This window comes from Pelobates fuscus, chromosome 2 (genome assembly GCF_036172605.1).
Source record: "Pelobates fuscus isolate aPelFus1 chromosome 2, aPelFus1.pri, whole genome shotgun sequence".
Taxonomy (NCBI): Eukaryota; Metazoa; Chordata; class Amphibia; order Anura; family Pelobatidae; genus Pelobates; species Pelobates fuscus.
The window spans coordinates 16,359,422-16,382,587 of record NC_086318.1 but is presented as its reverse complement, the minus strand read 5'-3'; the positions used below and the strand labels follow the sequence as shown (position 1 = coordinate 16,382,587).

Here is a 23,166-nt window from a genome sequence, read left to right as displayed (position 1 = left end):
GGAGTAGCATGCACCATGTGCAAGCACTGAATGCAAGACAGAAAATGCTGTCTTGCAATCGGTACTTGCACATGGCGCATGCTGATTTAATGAGTGCAATTCAGCTTTTTCTCAGACAACATTAGCTTCAGGTTTTTGCAAACCACTTTATTCAGCTAACAGATCGCTTACGTCTTGCCGAGTATACGTGATTTTTGGATTCATAGTCAAGCAGGTGCATTTCCAATTCAGAAGACTTCTAACGTCAGCAGATTTAGCAAAAATTAAATAATGTTTCTGCCAGGTTTCGAACCTGGGACCTTTCGCGTGTGAGGCGAACGTGATAACCACTACACTACATAAACTGCCACAATGCCAACTTTGCGCAGGAAAATTGGGGGAATGTGCTGCATACCCATCGTATTTAAAAAGTCCCCAGATTCAAATGCCTATTTCCTTCAACATACATAGAAGAAGAAAACAGTCTGTTGATGTGAAATTGTATTCTTGGCAAAAGTTTGATCTGTCCAGTCAATCATTTCCAAACCTACACACATACAGTAAACAATCCCTCCCCTCTGCCTGTGATATAATTAAGGCAGTTAATGCATTAACTTAATTATCCCCAGGCAGAAAAAAATAAAAACCGCACATTTTTCTTAAGTACCATAAGTGGCCCAAAACACAACATATCCCCATAAATGTTACATCACCCGACAGCTCTGATCTGGGTGAGCGACATATCCGAAAATCACCCAGATCAGATCAGGGGTTCAGAAATTTCATAGAAGTCATAATTTTGCCCAGGCGAACCCGGGATTTCATGCCCAAAACAGTTCCATAGATTGGCGGCTAAGTGCCGCTGGAGGACCGACCTGGAACCGCAAGGTTTTCATGCCGAAAATAGCTCCAGGGCATTCGCGGCAAAGTCCCCTTGAAGTCTATTCGTGGTTTAAGTCAATGCGAACAAGATGGCCGCCACCGCGTGTTCCAATGTCGAATGGCGGCCACGTCGACTGTTCGGGAGTTCGAAGAACCATTGTCTAAAGTCCCAATGGGACAGAAAATGCTGTCTTGCATTCTGTACTTGCACATGGCGCATGCTGATTTAATGAGTGCAATTCAGCTTTTTCTCAGACAACATTAGCTTCAGGTTTTTGGAAACCACTTTATTCAGCTAACAGATCGCTTACGTCTTGCCGAGTATACGTGATTTTTGGATTCATAGTCAAGCAGGTGCATTTCCAATTCAGAAGACTTCTAACGCCAGCAGATTTAGCAAAAATTACATAATGTTTCTGCCAGGTTTCAACCTGGGACCTTTCGCGTGTGAGGCGAACGTGATAACCACTACACTAAAGAAACTGCCACAATGCCGACTTTGCGCAGGAAAATTGGGGGAATGTGTTTGCTGCATACCCATCGTATTTAAAAAGTCCCCAGATTCAAATGCCTATTTCCTTCAACATACATAGAAGAAGAAAACAGTCTGTTGATGTGAAATTGTATTCTTGGCAAAAGTTTGATCTGTCCAGTCAATCATTTCCAAACCTACACACATACAGTAAACAATCCCTCCCCTCTGCCTGTGATATAATTAAGGCAGTTAATGCATTAACTTAATTATCCCCAGGCAGAAAAAAATAAAAAACGCACATTTTTCTAAAGTACCATAAGTGGCCCAAAACACAACATATCCACATAAATGTTACATCACCCGACAGTTCTGATCTGGGTGAGCGACATATCCGAAAATCACGCAGATCAGATCAGGGGTTCAGAAATTTCATAGAAGTCATCATTTTGCCCAGGCGAACCCGGGATTTCATGCCCAAAACAGTTCCATAGATTGGCGGCTAAGTGCCGCTGGAGGACCGACCGGGAACCGCGACGTTTTCATGCCGAAAATAGCTCCAGGGCATTCGCGGCAAAGTCCCCTTGAAGTCTATTCGTGGTTTAAGTCAATGCGAACAAGATGGCCGCCACCGCGTGTTCCAATGTCGAATGGCGGCCACGTCGACTGTTCGGGAGTTCGAAGAACCATTGTCTAAAGTCCCAATGGCCACAAATAGGGTCTCTCAGCCAAAACAAATTAAAAGGGGCCATAGTCACAGAGCAAAAGGTTGGCAAATATTCCTCTCCAAAAACCAGTGGCGAGGTCACTTTCGCCACAACTCTATTCAGCAAGCTGGTCGCTCATGTGAGTAAACATGATTTTCTTGCATTTTTAGTAGAAAATCCATCTCTGAAAGTACAGCGAGCATGAGTTTTGCTTTTGTCGACGGTGATTTTTGCACAAAACCCTTCTCTCATTGTAGGGAATATGACAAAAAGAACAGATGCACTTGAAATTTGCAAAGAGACTTCGAAAAGCCGCATTCTAACAAAAAGGAATCCAAAACAGAACGAAAGCAATGTTTCTGCCCGGTTTCGAACCGGGGACCTTTCGCGTGTTAGGCGAACGTGATAACCACTACACTACAGAAACTACAGCTGTGCACATCCTTGTTGAGACCGGAGTAGCATGCGCCATGTGCAAGTACTGAATGCAAGACAGAAAATGCTGTCTTGCATTCGGTACTTGCACATGGCGCATGCTGATTTAATGAGTGCAATTCAGCTTTTTCTCAGACAACATTAGCTTCAGGTTTTTGGAAACCACTTTATTCAGCTAACAGATCGCTTACGTCTTGCCGAGTATACGTGATTTTTGGATTCATAGTCAAGCAGGTGCATTTCCAATTCAGAAGACTTCTAACGTCAGCAGATTGAGCAAAAATTAAATAATGTTTCTGCCAGGTTTCGAACCTGGGACCTTTCGCGTATGGGCGAACGTGATAACCACTACACTACAGAAACTGCCACAATGCCGACTTTGCGCAGGAAAATTGGGGGAATGTGTTTGCTGCATACCCATCGTATTTAAAAAGTCCCCAGATTCAAATGCCTATTTCCTTCAACATACATAGAAGAAGAAAACAGTCTGTTGATGTGAAATTGTATTCTTGGCAAAAGTTTGATCTGTCCAGTCAATCATTTCCAAACCTACACACATACAGTAAACAATCCCTCCCCTCTGCCTGTGATATAATTAAGGCAGTTAATGCATTAACTTAATTATCCCCAGGCAGAAAAAAAAAAAAAAAACGCACATTTTTCTAAAGTACCATAAGTGGCCCAAAACACAACATATCCACATAAATGTTACATCACCCGACAGTTCTGATCTGGGTGAGCGACATATCCGAAAATCTACACTACAGAAACTGGCACAATGCCGACTTTGCGCAGGAAAATTGGGGGAATGTGTTTGCTGCATACCCATCGTATTTAAAAAGTCCCCAGATTCAAATGCCTATTTCCTTCAACATACATAGAAGAAGAAAACAGTCTGTTGATGTGAAATTGTATTCTTGGCAAAAGTTTGATCTGTCCAGTCAATCATTTCCAAACCTACACACATACAGCAAACAATCCCTCCCCTCTGCCTGTGATATAATTAAGGCAGTTAATGCATTAACTTAATTATCCCCAGGCAGAAAAAAATAAAAAACGCACATTTTTCTAAAGTAACATAAGTGGCCCATAACACAACATATCCCCATAAATGTTACATCACCCGACAGCTCTGATCTGGGTGAGAGACATATCCGAAAATCACCCAGATCAGATCAGGGGTTCAGAAATTTCATAGAAGTCATAATTTTGCCCAAGCGAACCCGGGATTTCATGCCCAAAACAGTTCCATAGATTGGCGGCTAAGTACCGCTGGAGGACCGACCGGGAACCGCGACGTTTTCATGCCGAAAATAGCTCCAGGGCATTCGCGGCAAAGTCCCCTTGAAGTCTATTCTTGGTTTAAGTCAATGCGAACAAGATGGCCGCCACCGCGTGTTCCAATGTCGAATGGCGGCCACGTCGACTGTTCGGGAGTTCGAAGAACCATTGTCTAAAGTCCCAATGGCCACAAATAGGGTCTCTCAGCCAAAACAAATTAAAAGGGGCCATAGTCACAGAGCAAAAGGTTGGCAAATATTCCTCTCCAAACACCAGAGGCGAGGTCAGTTTAGCCACAACTCTATTCAGCAAGCTGATCGCTCATGTGAGTAAACATGATTTTCTTGCATTTTTAGTAGAAAATCCATCTCTGAAAATACAGCGAGCATGAGTTTTGCTTTTGTCGACGGTGATTTTTGCACAAAACCCTTCTCCCATTGTAGGGAATATGACAAAAAGAACAGATGCACTTGAAATTTGCAAAGAGACTTCGAAAAGCCGCATTCTAACAAAAAGGAATCCAAAACAGAACAAAAGCAATGTTTCTGCCCGGTTTCGAACCGGGGACCTTTCGCGTGTTAGGCGAACGTGATAACCACTACACTACAGAAACTACAGCTGTGCAGATCCATGTTGAGACTGGAGCAGCATGCGCCATGTGCAAGCACTGAATGCAAGACAGAAAATGCTGTCTTGCATTCGGTACTTGCACATGGCGCATGCTGATTTAATGAGTGCAATTCAGCTTTTTCTCAGACAACATTAGCTTCAGGTTTTTGGAAACCACTTTATTCAGCTAACAGATCGCTTACGTCTTGCCGAGTATACATGATTTTTGGATTCATAGTCAAGCAGGTGCATTTCCAATTCAGAAGACTTCTAACGTCGGCAGATTTAGCAAAAATTAAATAATGTTTCTGCCAGGTTTCGAACCAGGGACCTTTCGCGTGTGAGGCGAACATGATAACCACTACACTACAGAAACTGCCACAATGCCGACTTTGCACAGGAAAATTGGGGGAATGTGTTTGCTGCATACCCATCGTATTTAAAAAGTCCCCAGATTCAAATGCCTATTTCCTTCAACATACATAGAAGAAGAAAACAGTCTGTTGATGTGAAATTGTATTCTTGGCAAAAGTGTGATCTGTCCAGTCAATCATTTCCAAACCTACACACATACAGCAAACAATCCCTCCCCTCTGCCTGTGATATAATTAAGGCAGTTAATGCATTAACTTAATTATCCCCAGGCAGAAAAAAATAAAAAACGCACATTTTTCTAAAGTAACATAAGTGGCCCATAACACAACATATCCCCATAAATGTTACATCACCCGACAGCTCTGATCTGGGTGAGCGACATATCCGAAAATCACCCAGATCAGATCAGGGGTTCAGAAATTTCATAGAAGTCATAATTTTGCCCAGGCGAACCCGGGATTTCATGCCCAAAACAGTTCCATAGATTGGCGGCTAAGTGCCGCTGGAGGACCGACCTGGAACCGCGAGGTTTTAATGCCGAAAATAGCTCCAGGGCATTCGCGGCAAAGTCCCCTTGAAGTCTATTCTTGGTTTAAGTCAATGCGAACAAGATGGCCGCCACCGCGTGTTCCAATGTCGAATGGCGGCCACGTCGACTGTTCGGGAGTTCGAAGAACCATTGTCTAAAGTCCCAATGGCCACAAATAGGGTCTCTCAGCCAAAACAAATTAAAAGGGGCCATAGTCACAGAGCAAAAGGTTGGCAAATATTCCTCTCCAAAAACCAGTGGCGAGATCAGTTTCGCCACAACTCTATTCAGAAAGCTGATCGCTCATGTGAGTAAACATGATTTTCTTGCATTTTAGTAGAAAATCCATCTCTGAAAATACAGCGAGCATGAGTTTTGCTTTTGTCGACGGTGATTTTTGCACAAAACCCTTCTCCCATTGTAGGGAATATGACAAAAAGAACAGATGCACTTGAAATTTGCAAAGAGACTTCGAAAAGCCGCATTCTAACAAAAAGGAATCCAAAACGGAATGAAAGCAATGTTTCTGCCCGGTTTCGAACCGGGGACCTTTCGCGTGTTAGGCAAACGTGATAACCACTACACTACAGAAACTACAGCTGTGCAGATCTATGTTGAGACCGGAGTAGCATGTGCCATGTGCAAGCACTGAATGCAAGACAGAAAATGCTGTCTTGCATTCGGTTCTTGCACATGGCGCATGCTGATTTAATGAGTGCAATTCAGCTTTTTCTCAGACAACATTAGCTTCAGGTTTTTGGAAACCACTTTATTCAGCTAACAGATCGCTTACGTCTTGCCGAGTATACGTGATTTTTGGATTCATAGTCAAGCAGGTGCATTTCCAATTCAGAAGACTTCTAACGTCAGCAGATTGAGCAAAAATTAAATAATGTTTCTGCCAGGTTTCGAACCTGGGACCTTTCGCGTGTGAGGCGAACGTGATAACCACTACACTACAGAAACTGCCACAATGCCGACTTTGCACAGGAAAATTAGGGGAATGTGTTTGCTGCATACCCATCGTATTTAAAAAGTCCCCAGATTCAAATGCCTATTTCCTTCAACATACATAGAAGAAGAAAACAGTCTGTTGATGTGAAATTGTATTCTTGGCAAAAGTTTGATCTGTCCAGTCAATCATTTCCAAACCTACACACATACAGTAAATAATCCCTCCCCTCTGCCTGTGATATAATTAAGGCAGTTAATGCATTAACTTAATTATCCCCAGGCAGAAGAAAATTAAAAACGCACATTTTTCTAAAGTACCATAAGTGGCCCAAAACACAACATAGCCCCATAAATGTTACATCACCCGACAGCTCTGTTCTGGGTGAGCGACATATCCGAAAATCACCCAGATCAGATCAGGGGTTCAGAAATTTCATAGAAGTCATAATTTTGCCCAGGCGAACCCGGGATTTCATGCCCAAAACAGTTCCATAGATTGGCGGCTAAGTGCCGCTGGAGGACCGACCTGGAACCACGAGGTTTTCATGCCGAAAATAGCTCCAGGGCATTCGCGGCAAAGTCCCCTTGAAGTCTATTCGTGGTTTAAGTCAATGCGAACAAGATGGCCGCCACCGCGTGTTCCAATGTCGAATGGCGGCCACGTCGACTGTTCGGGAGTTCGAAGAACCATTGTCTAAAGTCCCAATGGCCACAAATAGGGTCTCTCAGCCAAAACAAATTAAAAGGGGCCATAGTCACAGAGCAAAAGATTGGCAAATATTCCTCTCCAAAAACCAGTGGCGAGGTCACTTTCGCCACAACTCTATTCAGCAAGCTGATCGCTCATGTGAGTAAACATGATTTTCTTGCATTTTTAGTAGAAAATCCATCTCTGAAAATACAGCGAGCATGAGTTTTGCTTTTGTCGACGGTGATTTTTGCACAAAACCCTTCTCCCATTGTAGGGAATATGACAAAAAGAACAGATGCACTTGAAATTTGCAAAGAGACTTCGAAAAGCCGCATTCTAACAAAAAGGAATCCAAAACAGAACAAAAGCAATGTTTCTGCCCGGTTTCGAACCGGGGACCTTTCGCATGTTAGGCGAACGTGATAACCACTACACTACAGAAACTACAGCTGTGCACATCCCTGTTGAGACCGGAGTAGCATGCACCATGTGCAAGCACTGAATGCAAGACAGAAAATGCTGTCTTGCAATCGGTACTTGCACATGGCGCATGCTGATTTAATGAGTGCAATTCAGCTTTTTCTCAGACAACATTAGCTTCAGGTTTTTGCAAACCACTTTATTCAGCTAACAGATCGCTTACGTCTTGCCGAGTATACGTGATTTTTGGATTCATAGTCAAGCAGGTGCATTTCCAATTCAGAAGACTTCTAACGTCAGCAGATTTAGCAAAAATTAAATAATGTTTCTGCCAGGTTTCGAACCTGGGACCTTTCGCGTGTGAGGCGAACGTGATAACCACTACACTACATAAACTGCCACAATGCCAACTTTGCGCAGGAAAATTGGGGGAATGTGCTGCATACCCATCGTATTTAAAAAGTCCCCAGATTCAAATGCCTATTTCCTTCAACATACATAGAAGAAGAAAACAGTCTGTTGATGTGAAATTGTATTCTTGGCAAAAGTTTGATCTGTCCAGTCAATCATTTCCAAACCTACACACATACAGTAAACAATCCCTCCCCTCTGCCTGTGATATAATTAAGGCAGTTAATGCATTAACTTAATTATCCCCAGGCAGAAAAAAAAAAAAAAACGCACATTTTTCTAAAGTAACATAAGTGGCCCATAACACAACATATCCCCATAAATGTTACATCACCCGACAGCTCTGATCTGGGTGAGCGACATATCCGAAAATCACCCAGATCAGATCAGGGGTTCAGAAATTTCATAGAAGTCATAATTTTGCCCAGGCGAACCCGGGATTTCATGCCCAAAACAGTTCCATAGATTGGCGGCTAAGTGCCGCTGGAGGACCGACCTGGAACCGCGAGGTTTTCATGCCGAAAATAGCTCCAGGGCATTCGCGGCAAAGTCCCCTTGAAGTCTATTCGTGGTTTAAGTCAATGCGAACAAGATGGCCGCCACCGCGTGTTCCAATGTCGAATGGCGGCCACGTCGACTGTTCGGGAGTTCGAAGAACCATTGTCTAAAGTCCCAATGGCCACAAATAGGGTCTCTCAGCCAAAACAAATTAAAAGGGGCCATAGTCACAGAGCAAAAGGTTGGCAAATATTCCTCTCCAAAAACCAGTGGCGAGGTCAGTTTCGCCACAACTCTATTCAGCAAGCTGATCGCTCATGTGAGTAAACATGATTTTCTTGCATTTTAGTAGAAAATCCATCTCTGAAAATACAGCGAGCATGAGTTTTGCTTTTGTCGACGGTGATTTTTGCACAAAACCCTTCTCCCATTGTAGGGAATATGACAAAAAGAACAGATGCACTTGAAATTTGCAAAGAGACTTCGAAAAGCCGCATTCTAACAAAAAGGAATCCAAAACGGAATGAAAGCAATGTTTCTGCCCGGTTTCGAACTGGGGACCTTTCGCGTGTTAGGCGAACGTGATAACCACTACACTACAGAAACTACAGCTGTGCAGATCCATGTTGAGACCGGAGTAGCATGTGCCATGTGCAAGCACTGAATGCAAGACAGAAAATGCTGTCTTGCATTCGGTACTTGCACATGGCGCATGCTGATTTAATGAGTGCAATTCAGCTTTTTCTCAGACAACATTAGCTTCAGGTTTTTGGAAACCACTTTATTCAGCTAACAGATCGCTTACGTCTTGCCGAGTATACGTGATTTTTGGATTCATAGTCAAGCAGGTGCATTTCCAATTCAGAAGACTTCTAACGTCAGCAGATTTAGCAAAAATTAAATAATGTTTCTGCCAGGTTTCGAACCTGGGACTTTTCGCGTGTGAGGCGAACGTGATAACCACTACACTACAGAAACTGCCACAATGCTGACTTTGCAGCAGCAAGATTGGGGGAATGTGTATGCTGCATACCCATCGTATTTAAAAAGTCCCCAGATTCAAATGCCTATTTCCTTCAACATACATAGAAGAAGAAAACAGTCTGTTGATGTGAAATTGTATTCTTGGCAAAAGTTTGATCTGTCCAGTCAATCATTTCCAAACCTACACACATACAGCAAACAATCCCTCCCCTCTGCCTGTGATATAATTAAGGCAGTTAATGCATTAACTTAATTAACCCCAGGCAGAAAAAAATTAAAAACGCACATTTTTCTAAAGTACCATAAGTGGCCCAAAACACAACATATCCCCATAAATGTTACATCACCCGACAGCTCTTATCTGGGTGAGCGACATATCCGAAAATCACCCAGATCAGATCAGGGGTTCAGAAATTTCATAGAAGTCATAATTTTGCCCAGGCGAACCCAGGATTTCATGCCCAAAACAGTTCCATAGATTGGCGGCTAAGTGCCGCTGGAGGACCGACCTGGAACCGCAAGGTTTTCATGCCGAAAATAGCTCCAGTGCATTCGCGGCAAAGTCCCCTTGAAGTCTATTCGTGGTTTAAGTCAATGCGAACAAGATGGCCGCCAACGCGTGTTCCAATGTCGAATGGCGGCCACGTCGACTGTTCGGGAGTTCGAAGAACCATTGTCTAAAGTCCCAATGGCCACAAATAGGGTCTCTCAGCCAAAACAAATTAAAAGGGGCCATAGTCACAGAGCAAAAGGTTGGCAAATATTCCTCTCCAAAAACCAGTGGCGAGGTCAGTTTCGCCACAACTCTATTCAGCAATCTGATCGCTCATGTGAGTAAACATGATTTTCTTGCATTTTTAGTAGAAAATCCATCTCTGAAAATACAGCGAGCATGAGTTTTGCTTTTGTCGACGGTGATTTTTGCACAAAACCCTTCTCCCATTGTAGGGAACATGACAAAAAGAACAGATGCACTTGAAATTTGCAAAGAGACTTTGAAAAGCCGCATTCTAACAAAAAGGAATCCAAAACGGAACGAAAGCAATGTTTCTGCCGGTTTCGAACCGGGGACCTTTCGCATGTTAGGCGAACGTGATAACCACTACACTACAGAAACTACAGCTGTGCACATCCCTGTTGAGACCGGAGTAGCATGCGCCATGTGCAAGCACTGAATGCAAGACAGAAAATGCTGTCTTGCATTCGGTACTTGCACATGGCGCATGCTGATTTAATGAGTGCAATTCAGCTTTTTCTCAGACAACATTAGCTTCAGGTTTTTGGAAACAACTTTATTCAGCTAACAGATCGCTTACGTCTTGCCGAGTATACGTGATTTTTGGATTCATAGTCAAGCAGGTGCATTTCCAATTCAGAAGACTTCTAACGTCAGCAGATTTAGAAAAAAATAAATAATGTTTCTGCCAGGTTTCGAACCTGGGACCTTTCGCGTGTGAGGCGAACGTGATAACCACTACACTACAGAAACTGCCACAATGCTGAATTGGCGCAGGAAAATTGGGGGAATGTGTTTGCTGCATACCCATCGTATTTAAAAAGTCCCCAGATTCAAATGCCTATTTCCTTCAACATACATAGAAGAAGAAAACAGTCTGTTGATGTGAAATTGTATTCTTGGCAAAAGTTTGATCTGTCCAGTCAATCATTTCCAAACCTACACACATACAGTAAACAATCACTCCCCTCTGCCTGTGATATAATTAAGGCAGTTAATGCATTAACTTAATTATCCCCAGGCAGAAAAAAATAAAAAACGCACATTTTTCTAAAGTACCATAAGTGGCCCAAAACACAACATATCCCCATAAATGTTACATCACCCGACAGATCTGATCTGGGTGAGCGACATATCCGAAAATCACCCAGATCAGATCAGGGGTTCAGAAATTTCATAGAAGTCATAATTTTGCCCAGGCGAACCCAGGATTTCATGCCCAAAACAGTTCCATAGATTGGCGGCTAAGTGCCGCTGGAGGACCGACCTGGAACCGCAAGGTTTTCATGCCGAAAATAGCTCCAGTGCATTCGCGGCAAAGTCCCCTTGAAGTCTATTCGTGGTTTAAGTCAATGCGAACAAGATGGCCGCCAACGCGTGTTCCAATGTCGAATGGCGGCCACGTCGACTGTTCGGGAGTTCGAAGAACCATTGTCTAAAGTCCCAATGGCCACAAATAGGGTCTCTCAGCCAAAACAAATTAAAAGGGGCCATAGTCACAGAGCAAAAGGTTGGCAAATATTCCTCTCCAAAAACCAGTGGCGAGGTCAGTTTCGCCACAACTCTATTCAGCAATCTGATCGCTCATGTGAGTAAACATGATTTTCTTGCATTTTTAGTAGAAAATCCATCTCTGAAAATACAGCGAGCATGAGTTTTGCTTTTGTCGACAGTGATTTTTGCACAAAACCCTTCTCCCATTGTAGGGAACATGACAAAAAGAACAGATGCACTTGAAATTTGCAAAGAGACTTTGAAAAGCCGCATTCTAACAAAAAGGAATCCAAAACGGAACGAAAGCAATGTTTCTGCCGGTTTCGAACCGGGGACCTTTCGCATGTTAGGCGAACATGATAACCACTACACTACAGAAACTACAGCTGTGCACATCCCTGTTGAGACCGGAGTAGCATGCGCCATGTGCAAGCACTGAATGCAAGACAGAAAATGCTGTCTTGCATTCGGTACTTGCACATGGCGCATGCTGATTTAATGAGTGCAATTCAGCTTTTTCTCAGACAACATTAGCTTCAGGTTTTTGGAAACCACTTTATTCAGCTAACAGATCGCTTACGTCTTGCCGAGTATACGTGATTTTTGGATTCATAGTCAAGCAAGTGCATTTCCAATTCAGAAGACTTCTAACGCCAGCAGATTTAGCAAAAATTAAATAATGTTACTGCCAGGTTTCAAACCTGGGACCTTTCGCGTGTTAGGCGAACGTGATAACCACTACACTACAGAAACTGCCACAATGCAGACTTTGCGCAGGAAAATTGGGGGAATGTGTTTGCTGCATACCCATCGTATTTAAAAAGTCCCCAGATTCAAATGCCTATTTCCTTCAAAATACATAGAAGAAGAAAACAGTCTGTTGATGTGAAATTGTATTCTTGGCAAAAGTTTGATCTGTCCAGTCAATCATTTCCAAACCTACACACATACAGCAAACAATCCCTCCCCTCTGCCTGTGATATAATTAAGGCAGTTAATGCATTAACTTAATTATCCCCAGGCAGAAAAAAATAAAAAACGCACATTTTTCTAAAGTACCATAAGTGGCCCAAAACACAACATATCCCCATAAATGTTACATCACCCGACAGCTCTGATCTGGGTGAGCGACAGATCCGAAAATCACCCAGATCAGATCAGGGGTTCAGAATTTTCATAGAAGTCATAATTTTGCCCAGGCGAACCCGGGATTTCATGCCCAAAACAGTTCCATAGATTGGCGGCTAAGTGCCGCTGGAGGACCGACCTGGAACCGCGAGGTTTTCATGCCGAAAATAGCTCCAGTGCATTCGCGGCAAAGTCCCCTTGAAGTCTATTCGTGGTTTAAGTCAATGCGAACAAGATGGCCGCCAACGCGTGTTCCAATGTCGAATGGCGGCCACGTCGACTGTTCGGGAGTTCGAAGAACCATTGTCTAAAGTCCCAATGGCCACAAATAGGGTCTCTCAGCCAAAACAAATTAAAAGGGGCCATAGTCACAGAGCAAAAGGTTGGCAAATATTCCTCTCCAAAAACCAGTGGCAAGGTCACTTTCGCCACAACTCTATTCAGCAAGCTGATCGCTCATGTGAGTAAACATGATTTTCTTGCATTTTTAGTAGAAAATCCATCTCTGAAAGTACAGCGAGCATGAGTTTTGCTTTTGTCGACGGTGATTTTTGCACAAAACCCTTCTCCCATTGTAGGGAATATGACAAAAAGAACAGATGCACTTGAAATTTGCAAAGAGACTTTGAAAAGCCGCATTCTAACAAAAAGGAATCCAAAATGGAACGAAAGCAATGTTTCTGCACGGTTTCGAACCGGGGACCTTTCGCGTGTTAGGCGAACGTGATAACCACTACACTACAGAAACTACAGCTGTGCACATCCCTGTTGAGAACGGAGTAGCATGCGCCATGTGCAAGCACTGAATGCAAGACAGAAAATGCTGTCTTGCATTCGGTACTTGCACATGGCGCATGCTGATTTAATGAGTTCAATTCAGCTTTTTCTCAGACAACATTAGCTTCAGGTTTTTGGAAACCACTTTATTCAGCTAACAGATCGCTTACGTCTTGCCGAGTATGCGTGATTTTTGGATTCATAGTCAAGCAGGTGCATTTCCAATTCAGAAGACTTCTAACGTCAGCAGATTTAGCAAAAATTAAATAATGTTTCTGCCAGGTTTCGAACGTGATAACCACTACACTACAGAAACTGCCACAATGCCGACTTTGCGCAGGAAAATTGGGGGAATGTGTTTGCTGCATACCCATCGTATTTAAAAAGTCCCCAGATTCAAATGCCTATTTCCTTCAACATACATAGAAGAAGAAAACAGTCTGTTGATGTGAAATTGTATTCTTGGCAAAAGTTTGATCTGTCCAGTCAATCATTTCCAAACCTACACACATACAGTAAACAACCCCTCCCCTCTGCCTGTGATATAATTAAGGCAGTTAATGCATTAACTTAATTATCCCCAGGCAGAAAAAATAAAAAACGCACATTTTTCTAAAGTACCATAAGTGGCCCAAAACACAACATATCCCCATAAATGTTACATCACCCGACAGCTCTGATCTGGGTGAGAGACATATCCGAAAATCACCCAGATCAGATCAGGGGTTCAGAAATTTCATAGAAGTCATAATTTTGCCCAGGCGAACCCGGGATTTCATGCCCAAAACAGTTCCATAGATTGGCGGCTAAGTACCACTGGAGGACCGACCGGGAACCGCGATGTTTTCATGCCGAAAATATCTCCAGGGCATTCGCGGCAAAGTCCCCTTGAAGTCTATTCGTGGTTTAAGTCAATGCGAACAAGATGGCCGCCACCGCGTGTTCCAATGTCGAATGGCGGCCACGTCGACTGTTCGGGAGTTCGAAGAACCATTGTCTAAAGTCCCAATGGCCACAAATAGGGTCTCTCAGCCAAAACAAATTAAAAGGGGCCATAGTCACAGAGCAAAAGGTTGGCAAATATTCCTCTCCAAAAACCAGTGGCGAGGTCACTTTCGCCACAACTCTATTCAGCAAGCTGGTCGCTCATGTGAGTAAACATGATTTTCTTGCATTTTTAGTAGAAAATCCATCTCTGAAAGTACAGCGAGCATGAGTTTTGCTTTTGTCGACGGTGATTTTTGCACAAAACCCTTCTCTCATTGTAGGGAATATGACAAAAAGAACAGATGCACTTGAAATTTGCAAAGAGACTTCGAAAAGCCGCATTCTAACAAAAAGGAATCCAAAACGAAACGAAAGCAATGTTTCTGCCCGGTTTCGAACCGGGGACCTTTCGCGTGTTAGGCGAACGTGATAACCACTACACTACAGAAACTACAGCTGTGCACATCCCTTTCGAGACCGGAGTAGCATGCGCCATGTGCGAGCACTGAATGCAAGACAGAAAATGCTGTCTTGCATTCGGTACTTGCACATGGCGCATGCTGATTTAATGAGTGCAATTCAGCTTTTTCTCAGACAACATTAGCTTCAGGTTTTTGGAAACCACTTTATTCAGCTAACAGATCGCTTACGTCTTGCCGAGTATGCGTGATTTTTGGATTCATAGTCAAGCAGGTGCATTTCCAATTCAGAAGACTTCTAACGTCAGCAGATTTAGCAAAAATTAAATAATGTTTCTGCCAGGTTTCGAACGTGATAACCACTACACTACAGAAACTGCCACAATGCCGACTTTGCGCAGGAAAATTGGGGGAATGTGTTTGCTGCATACCCATCGTATTTTAAAAGTCCCCAGATTCAAATGCCTATTTCCTTCAACATACATAGAAGAAGAAAACAGTCTGTTGATGTGAAATTGTATTCTTGGCAAAAGTTTGATCTGTCCAGTCAATCATTTCCAAACCTACACACATACAGTAAACAACCCCTCCCCTCTGCCTGTGATATAATTAAGGCAGTTAATGCATTAACTTAATTATCCCCAGGCAGAAAAAATAAAAAACGCACATTTTTCTAAAGTACCATAAGTGGCCCAAAACACAACATATCCCCATAAATGTTACATCACCCGACAGCTCTGATCTGGGTGAGAGACATATCCGAAAATCACCCAGATCAGATCAGGGGTTCAGAAATTTCATAGAAGTCATAATTTTGCCCAGGCGAACCCAGGATTTCATGCCCAAAACAGTTCCATAGATTGGCGGCTAAGTACCGCTGGAGGACCGACCGGGAACCGCGACGTTTTCATGCCGAAAATAGCTCCAGGGCATTCGCGGCAAAGTCCCCTTGAAGTCTATTCGTGGTTTAAGTCAATGCGAACAAGATGGCCGCCACCGCGTGTTCCAATGTCGAATGGCGGCCACGTCGACTGTTCGGGAGTTCGAAGAACCATTGTCTAAAGTCCCAATGGCCACAAATAGGGTCTCTCAGCCAAAACAAATTAAAAGGGGCCATAGTCACAGAGCAAAAGGTTGGCAAATATTCCTCTCCAAAAACCAGTGGCGAGGTCACTTTCGCCACAACTCTATTCAGCAAGCTGATCGCTCATGTGAGTAAACATGATTTTCTTGCATTTTTAGTAGAAAATCCATCTCTGAAAGTACAGCGAGCATGAGTTTTTCTTTTGTCGACGGTGATTTTTGCACAAAACCCTTCTCTCATTGTAGGGAATATGAAAAAAGAACAGATGCACTTGAAATTTGCAAAGAGACTTCGAAAAGCCGCATTCTAACAAAAAGGAATCCAAAACAAAACGAAAGCAATGTTTCTGCCCGGTTTCGAACCGGGGACCTTTCGTGTGTTAGGCGAACGTGATAACCACTACACTACAGAAACTACAGCTGTGCACATCCCTGTCGAGACCGGAGTAGCATGCGCCATGTGCAAGCACTGAATGCAAGACAGAAAATGCTGTCTTGCATTCGGTACTTGCACATGGCGCATGCTGATTTAATGAGTGCAATTCAGCTTTTTCTCAGACAACATTAGCTTCAGGTTTTTGGAAACCACTTTATTCAGCTAACAGATCGCTTACGTCTTGCCGAGTATACGTGATTTTTGGATTCATAGTCAAGCAGGTGCATTTCCAATTCAGAAGACTTCTAAATTCAGCAGATTTAGCAAAAATTAAATAATGTTTCTGCCAGGATTCGAACGTGATAACCACTACACTACAGAAACTGCCACAATGCCGACTTTGCGCAGGAAAATTGGGGGAATGTGTTTGCTGCATACCCATCGTATTTAAAAAGTCCCCAGATTCAAATGCCTATTTCCTTCAACATACATAGAAGAAGAAAACAGTCTGTTGATGTGAAATTGTATTCTTGGCAAAAGTTTGATCTGTCCAGTCAATCATTTCCAAACCTACACACATACAGTAAACAATCCCTCCCCTCTGCCTGTGATATAATTAAGGCAGTTAATGCATTAACTTAATTATCCCCAGGCAGAAAAAAAAAAAAACGCACATTTTTCTAAAGTACCATAAGTGGCCCAAAACACAACATATCCCCATAAATGTTACATCACCCGACAGCTCTGATCTGGGTGAGAGACATATCCGAAAATCACCCAGATCAGATCAGGGGTTCAGAAATTTCAAAGAAGTCATAATTTTGCCCAGGCGAACCCGGGATTTCATGCCCAAAACAGTTCCATAGATTGGCGGCTAAGTACCGCTGGAGGACCGACCGGGAACCGCGACGTTTTCATGCCGAAAATAGCTCCAGGGCATTCGCGGCAAAGTCCCCTTGAAGTCTATTCGTGGTTTAAGTCAATGCGAACAAGATGGCCGCCACCGCGTGTTCCAATGTCGAATGGCGGCCACGTCGACTGTTCGGGAGTTCGAAGAACCATTGTCTAAAGTCCCAATGGCCACAAATAGGGTCTCTCAGCCAAAACAAATTAAAAGGGGCCATAGTCACAGAGCAAAAGGTTGGCAAATATTCCTCTCCAAAAACCAGTGGCGAGGTCACTTTCGCCACAACTCTATTCAGCAAGCTGGTCGCTCATGTGAGTAAACATGATTTTCTTGCAATTTTAGTAGAAAATCCATCTCTGAAAGTACAGCGAGCATGAGTTTTGCTTTTGTCGACGGTGATTTTTGCACAAAACCCTTCTCTCATTGTAGGGAATATGACAAAAAGAACAGATGCACTTGAAATTTGCAAAGAGACTTCGGAAGGCCGCATTCTAACAAAAAGGAATCCAAAACAGAACGAAAGCAATGTTTCTGCCCGGTTTCGAACCGGGGACCTTTCGCGTGTTAGGCGAACGTAATAACCACGACACTACAGAAACTACAGCTGTGCACATCCTTGTTGAGACCGGAGTAGCATGCGCCATGTGCAAGTACTGAATGCAAGACAGAAAATGCTGTCTTGCATTCGGTACTTGCACATGGCGCATGCTGATTTAATGAGTGCAATTCAGCTTTTTCTCAGACAACATTAGCTTCAGGTTTTTGGAAACCACTTTATTCAGCTAACAGATCGCTTACGTCTTGCCGAGTATACGTGATTTTTGGATTCATAGTCAAGCAGGTGCATTTCCAATTCAGAAGACTTCTAACGTCAGCAGATTGAGCAAAAATTAAATAATGTTTCTGCCAGGTTTCGAACCTGGGACCTTTCGCGTGTGAGGCGAACGTGATAACCACTACACTACAGAAACTGCCACAATGCCGACTTTGCGCAGGAAAATTGGGGGAATGTGTTTGCTGCATACCCATCATATTTAAAAAGTCCCCAGATTCAAATGCCTATTTCCTTCAACATACATAGAAGAAGAAAACAGTCTGTTGATGTGAAATTGTATTCTTGGCAAAAGTTTGATCTGTCCAGTCAATCATTTCCAAACCTACACACATACAGTAAACAATCCCTCCCCTCTGCCTGTGATATAATTAAGGCAGTTAATGCATTAACTTAATTATCCCCAGGCAGAAAAAAATAAAAAAACGCACATTTTTCTAAAGTACCATAAGTGGCCCAAAACACAACATATCCACATAAATGTTACATCACCCGACAGTTCTGATCTGGGTGAGCGACATATCCGAAAATCTACACTACAGAAACTGGCACAATGCCGACTTTGCGCAGGAAAATTGGGGGAATGTGTTTGCTGCATACCCATCGTATTTAAAAAGTCCCCAGATTCAAATGCCTATTTCCTTCAACATACATAGAAGAAGAAAACAGTCTGTTGATGTGAAATTGTATTCTTGGCAAAAGTTTGATCTGTCCAGTCAATCATTTCCAAACCTACACACATACAGCAAACTATCCCTCCCCTCTGCCTGTGATATAATTAAGGCAGTTAATGCATTAACTTAATTATCCCCAGGCAGAAAAAAAAAAACGCACATTTTTCTAAAGTACCATAAGTGGCCCAAAACACAACATATCCAAATAAATGTTACATCACCCGACAGTTCTGATCTGGGTGAGCGACATATCCGAAAATCACCCAGATCAGACCAGAGGTTCAGAAATTTCATAGAAGTCATAATTTTGCCCAGGCGAACCCGGGATTTCATGCCCAAAACAGTTCCATAGATTGGCGGCTAAGTGCCGCTGGAGGACCGACCGGGAACCACGAGGTTTTCATGCCGAAAATAGCTCCAGGGCATTCGCGGCAAAGTCCCCTTGAACTCTATTCGTGGTTTAAGTCAATAAGAACAAGATGGCCGCCACCGCGTGTTCCAATGTCGAATGGCGGCCACGTCGACTGTTCGGGAGTTCGAAGAACCATTGTCTAAAGTCCCAATGGCCACAAATAGGGTCTCTCAGCCAAAACAAATTAAAAGGGGCCATAGTCACAGAGCAAAAGGTTGGCAAATATTCCTCTCCAAAAACCAGTGGCGAGGTCACTTTCGCCACAACTCTATTCAGCAAGCTGATCGCTCATGTGAGTAAACATGATTTTCTTGCATTTTTAGTAGAAAATCCATCTCTGAAAGTACAGCGAGCATGAGTTTTGCTTTTGTCGACGGTGATTTTTGCACAAAACCCTTCTCCCATTGTAGGGAATATGACAAAAAGAACAGATGCACTTGAAATTTGCAAAGAGACTTCGAAAAGCCGCATTCTAACAAAAAGGAATCCAAAACGGAACAAAAGCAAAGTTTCTGCCCGGTTTCGAACCGGGGACCTTTCGCGTGTTAGGCGAACGTGATAACCACTACACTACAGAAACTACAGCATAGCCCTGTTGAGACCGGAGTAGCATGCGCCATGTGCAAGCACTGAATGCAAGACAGAAAATGCTGTCTTGCATTCGGTATTTGCACATGGCGCATGCTGATTTAATGAGTGCAATTCAGCTTTTTCTCAGACAACATTAGCTTCAGGTTTTTGGAAACCACTTTATTCAGCTAACAGATCGCTTACGTCTTGCCGAGTATACGTGATTTTTGGATTCATAGTCAAGCAGGTGCATTTCCAATTCAGAAGTCTTACAACGTCGGCAGATTTAGCAAAAATTAAATAATGTTTCTGCCAGGTTTCGAACCTGGGACCTTTCGCGTGTGAGGCGAACGTGATAACCACTACACTACAGAAACTGCCACAATGCCGACTTTGCGCAGGAAAATTGGGGGAATGTGTTTGCTGCATACCCATCGTATTTAAAAAGTCCCCAGATTCAAATGCCTATTTCCTTCAACATACATAGAAGAAGAAAACAGTCTGTTGATGTGAAATTGTATTCTTGGCAAAAGTTTGATCTGTCCAGTCAATCATTTCCAAACCTACACACATACAGCAAACTATCCCTCCCCTCTGCCTGTGATATAATTAAGGCAGTTAATGCATTAACTTAATTATCCCCAGGCAGAAAAAAATAAAAAACGCACATTTTTCTAAAGTACCATAAGTGGCCCAAAACACAACATATCCACATAAATGTTACATCACCCGACAGTTCTGATCTGGGTGAGCGACATATCCGAAAATCACCCAGATCAGACCAGAGGTTCAGAAATTTCATAGAAGTCATAATTTTGCCCAGGCGAACCCGGGATTTCATGCCCAAAACAGCGAGCATGAGTTTTGCTTTTGTCGACGGTGATTTTTGCACAAAACCCTTCTCCCATTGTAGGGAATATGACAAAAAGAACAGATGCACTTGAAATTTGCAAAAAAACTTCGAAAAGCCGCATTCTAACAAAAAGGAATCCAAAACGGAACAAAATCAATGTTTCTGCCCGGTTTCGAACCGGGGACCTTTCGCGTGTAAGGCGAACGTGATAACCACTACACTACAGAAACTACAGCTGTGCACATCCCTGTTGAGACCGGAGTAGCATGCGCCATGTGCAAGCACTGAATGCAAGACAGAAAATGCTGTCTTGCATTCGGTACTTGCACATGGCGCATGCTGATTTAATGAGTGCAATTCAGCTTTTTCTCAGACAACATTAGCTTCAGGTTTTTGGAAACCACTTTATTCAGCTAACAGATCGCTTACGTCTTGCCGAGTATACGTGATTTTTGGATTCATAGTCAAGCAGGTGCATTTCCAATTCAGAAGACTTCTAACGTCGGCAGATTTAGCAAAAATTAAATAATGTTTCTGCCAGGTTTCGAACCTGGGACCTTTCGCGTGTGAGGCGAACGTGATAACCACTACACTACAGAAACTGCCACAATGCCGACTTTGCGCAGGAAAATTGGGGGAATGTGTTTGCTGCATACCCATCGTATTTAAAAAGTCCCCAGATTCAAATGCCTATTTCCTTCAACATACATAGAAGAAGAAAACAGTCTGTTGATGTGAAATTGTATTCTTGGCAAAAGTTTGATCTGTCCAGTCAATCATTTCCAAACCTACACACATACAGCAAACAATCCCTCCCCTCTGCCTGTGATATAATTAAGGCAGTTAATGCATTAACTTAATTATCCCCAGGCAGTAAAAAATTAAAAACGCACATTTTTCTAAAGTACCATAAGTGGCCCAAAACACAACATATCCCCATAAATGTTACATCACCCGACAGCTTTGATCTGGGTGAGTGACATATCCGAAAATCACCCAGATCAGATCAGGGGTTCAGAAATTTCATAGAAGTCATAATTTTGCCCAGGCGAACCCGGGATTTCATGCCCAAAACAGTTCCATAGATTGGCGGCTAAGTGCCAATGTCGAATGGCGGCCACGTCGACTGTTCGGGAGTTCGAAGAACCATTGTCTAAAGTCCCAATGGCCACAAATAGTGTCTCTCAGCCAAAACAAATTAAAAGGGGCCATAGTCACAGAGCAAAAGGTTGGCAAATATTCCTCTCCAAAAACCAGTGGCGAGGTCACTTTCGCCACAACTCTTTTCAGCAAGCTGATCGCTCATGTGAGTAAACATGATTTTCTTGCATTTTAGTAGAAAATCCATCTCTGAAAATACAGCGAGCATGAGTTTTGCTTTTGTCGACGGTGATTTTTGCACAAAACCCTTCTCCCATTGTAGGGAATATGACAAAAAGAACAGATGCACTTGAAATTTGCAAAGAGACTTCGAAAAGCCGCATTCTAACAAAAAGGAATCCAAAACGGAACAAAAGCAATGTTTCTGCCCAGTTTCAAATCGGGGACCTTTCGCATGTTAGGCGAACGTGATAACCACTACACTACAGAAACTACAGCTGTGCACATCCCTGTTGAGACCGGAGTAGCATGCGCCATGTGCAAGCACTGAATGCAAGACAGAAAATGCTGTCTTGCATTCGGTACTTGCACATGGCGCATGCTGATTTAATGAGTGCAATTCAGCTTTTTCTCAGACAACATTAGCTTCAGGTTTTTGGAAACCACTTTATTCAGCTAACAGATCGCTTACGTCTTGCCGAGTATACGTGATTTTTGGATTCATAGTCAAGCAGGTGCATTTCCAATTCAGAAGACTTCTAACGTCGGCAGATTTAGCAAAAATTAAATAATGTTTCTGCCAGGTTTCGAACCTGGGACCTTTCGCGTGTGAGGCGAACGTGACAACCACTACACTACAGAAACTGCCACAATGCCGACTTTGCGCAGGAAAATTGGGGGAATGTGTTTGCTGCATACCCATCGTATTTAAAAAGTCCCCAGATTCAAATGCCTATTTCCTTCAACATACATAGAAGAAGAAAACAGTCTGTTGATGTGAAATTGTATTCTTGGCAAAAGTTTGATCTGTCCAGTCAATCATTTCCAAACCTACACACATACAGTAAACAATCCCTCCCCTCTGTCTGTGATATAATTAAGGCAGTTAATGCATTAACTTAATTATCCCCAGGCAGAAAAAAATAAAAAACGCACATTTTTCTAAAGTACCATAAGTGGCCCAAAACACAACATATCCACATAAATGTTACATCACCCGACAGTTCTTATCTGGGTGAGCGACATATCCGAAAATCACCCAGATCAGATCAGGGGTTCAGAAATTTCATAGAAGTCATAATTTTGCCCAGGCGAACCCGGGATTTCATGCCCAAAACAGTTCCATAGATTGGCGGCTAAGTGCCGCTGGAGGACCGACCGGGAACCACGAGGTTTTCATGCCGAAAATAGCTCCAGGGCATTCGCGGTAAAGTCCCCTTGAACTCTATTCGTGGTTTAAGTCAATAAGAACAAGATGGCCGCCACCGCGTGTTCCAATGTCGAATGGCGGCCACGTCGACTGTTCGGGAGTTCGAAGAACCATTGTCTAAAGTCCCAATGGCCACAAATAGGGTCTCTCAGCCAAAACAA

At 43.1% G+C, this 23,166-nt stretch overlaps 23 non-coding genes across 23 annotated transcripts; all 23 read right to left on the bottom strand.

Annotated features, from left to right (window-relative positions):
* Window positions 1–271: 271 nt before the first annotated feature.
* TRNAV-CAC (transfer RNA valine (anticodon CAC)) lies at window positions 272–344 on the bottom strand. The gene has a single exon. It is a non-coding gene; the product is annotated as a tRNA-Val (tRNA).
* Window positions 345–2,394: 2,050 nt separating this feature from the next.
* On the bottom strand, window positions 2,395–2,467 carry TRNAV-AAC (transfer RNA valine (anticodon AAC)). Its single transcript has one exon. It is a non-coding gene; the product is annotated as a tRNA-Val (tRNA).
* A 1,829-nt stretch (window positions 2,468–4,296) lies between these two features.
* On the bottom strand, window positions 4,297–4,369 carry TRNAV-AAC (transfer RNA valine (anticodon AAC)). Its single transcript has one exon. It is a non-coding gene; the product is annotated as a tRNA-Val (tRNA).
* A 299-nt stretch (window positions 4,370–4,668) lies between these two features.
* TRNAV-CAC (transfer RNA valine (anticodon CAC)) lies at window positions 4,669–4,741 on the bottom strand. Its single transcript has one exon. It is a non-coding gene; the product is annotated as a tRNA-Val (tRNA).
* A 1,049-nt stretch (window positions 4,742–5,790) lies between these two features.
* Window positions 5,791–5,863, bottom strand: TRNAV-AAC (transfer RNA valine (anticodon AAC)). Its single transcript has one exon. It is a non-coding gene; the product is annotated as a tRNA-Val (tRNA).
* Window positions 5,864–6,162: 299 nt separating this feature from the next.
* On the bottom strand, window positions 6,163–6,235 carry TRNAV-CAC (transfer RNA valine (anticodon CAC)). Its single transcript has one exon. It is a non-coding gene; the product is annotated as a tRNA-Val (tRNA).
* Window positions 6,236–7,285: 1,050 nt separating this feature from the next.
* On the bottom strand, window positions 7,286–7,358 carry TRNAV-AAC (transfer RNA valine (anticodon AAC)). The gene has a single exon. It is a non-coding gene; the product is annotated as a tRNA-Val (tRNA).
* Window positions 7,359–7,657: 299 nt separating this feature from the next.
* TRNAV-CAC (transfer RNA valine (anticodon CAC)) lies at window positions 7,658–7,730 on the bottom strand. The gene has a single exon. It is a non-coding gene; the product is annotated as a tRNA-Val (tRNA).
* A 1,046-nt stretch (window positions 7,731–8,776) lies between these two features.
* Window positions 8,777–8,849, bottom strand: TRNAV-AAC (transfer RNA valine (anticodon AAC)). Its single transcript has one exon. It is a non-coding gene; the product is annotated as a tRNA-Val (tRNA).
* A 299-nt stretch (window positions 8,850–9,148) lies between these two features.
* Window positions 9,149–9,221, bottom strand: TRNAV-CAC (transfer RNA valine (anticodon CAC)). The gene has a single exon. It is a non-coding gene; the product is annotated as a tRNA-Val (tRNA).
* Window positions 9,222–10,272: 1,051 nt separating this feature from the next.
* Window positions 10,273–10,344, bottom strand: TRNAV-AAC (transfer RNA valine (anticodon AAC)). The gene has a single exon. It is a non-coding gene; the product is annotated as a tRNA-Val (tRNA).
* Window positions 10,345–10,643: 299 nt separating this feature from the next.
* On the bottom strand, window positions 10,644–10,716 carry TRNAV-CAC (transfer RNA valine (anticodon CAC)). Its single transcript has one exon. It is a non-coding gene; the product is annotated as a tRNA-Val (tRNA).
* A 1,421-nt stretch (window positions 10,717–12,137) lies between these two features.
* On the bottom strand, window positions 12,138–12,210 carry TRNAV-AAC (transfer RNA valine (anticodon AAC)). Its single transcript has one exon. It is a non-coding gene; the product is annotated as a tRNA-Val (tRNA).
* A 1,050-nt stretch (window positions 12,211–13,260) lies between these two features.
* TRNAV-AAC (transfer RNA valine (anticodon AAC)) lies at window positions 13,261–13,333 on the bottom strand. Its single transcript has one exon. It is a non-coding gene; the product is annotated as a tRNA-Val (tRNA).
* A 1,394-nt stretch (window positions 13,334–14,727) lies between these two features.
* Window positions 14,728–14,800, bottom strand: TRNAV-AAC (transfer RNA valine (anticodon AAC)). The gene has a single exon. It is a non-coding gene; the product is annotated as a tRNA-Val (tRNA).
* Window positions 14,801–16,193: 1,393 nt separating this feature from the next.
* Window positions 16,194–16,266, bottom strand: TRNAV-AAC (transfer RNA valine (anticodon AAC)). The gene has a single exon. It is a non-coding gene; the product is annotated as a tRNA-Val (tRNA).
* A 1,394-nt stretch (window positions 16,267–17,660) lies between these two features.
* On the bottom strand, window positions 17,661–17,733 carry TRNAV-AAC (transfer RNA valine (anticodon AAC)). The gene has a single exon. It is a non-coding gene; the product is annotated as a tRNA-Val (tRNA).
* A 299-nt stretch (window positions 17,734–18,032) lies between these two features.
* TRNAV-CAC (transfer RNA valine (anticodon CAC)) lies at window positions 18,033–18,105 on the bottom strand. The gene has a single exon. It is a non-coding gene; the product is annotated as a tRNA-Val (tRNA).
* A 1,454-nt stretch (window positions 18,106–19,559) lies between these two features.
* On the bottom strand, window positions 19,560–19,632 carry TRNAV-AAC (transfer RNA valine (anticodon AAC)). The gene has a single exon. It is a non-coding gene; the product is annotated as a tRNA-Val (tRNA).
* Window positions 19,633–19,926: 294 nt separating this feature from the next.
* TRNAV-CAC (transfer RNA valine (anticodon CAC)) lies at window positions 19,927–19,999 on the bottom strand. Its single transcript has one exon. It is a non-coding gene; the product is annotated as a tRNA-Val (tRNA).
* A 633-nt stretch (window positions 20,000–20,632) lies between these two features.
* TRNAV-UAC (transfer RNA valine (anticodon UAC)) lies at window positions 20,633–20,705 on the bottom strand. The gene has a single exon. It is a non-coding gene; the product is annotated as a tRNA-Val (tRNA).
* A 299-nt stretch (window positions 20,706–21,004) lies between these two features.
* TRNAV-CAC (transfer RNA valine (anticodon CAC)) lies at window positions 21,005–21,077 on the bottom strand. The gene has a single exon. It is a non-coding gene; the product is annotated as a tRNA-Val (tRNA).
* Window positions 21,078–22,367: 1,290 nt separating this feature from the next.
* On the bottom strand, window positions 22,368–22,440 carry TRNAV-CAC (transfer RNA valine (anticodon CAC)). Its single transcript has one exon. It is a non-coding gene; the product is annotated as a tRNA-Val (tRNA).
* Between the last annotated feature and the right edge of the window lie 726 nt (window positions 22,441–23,166).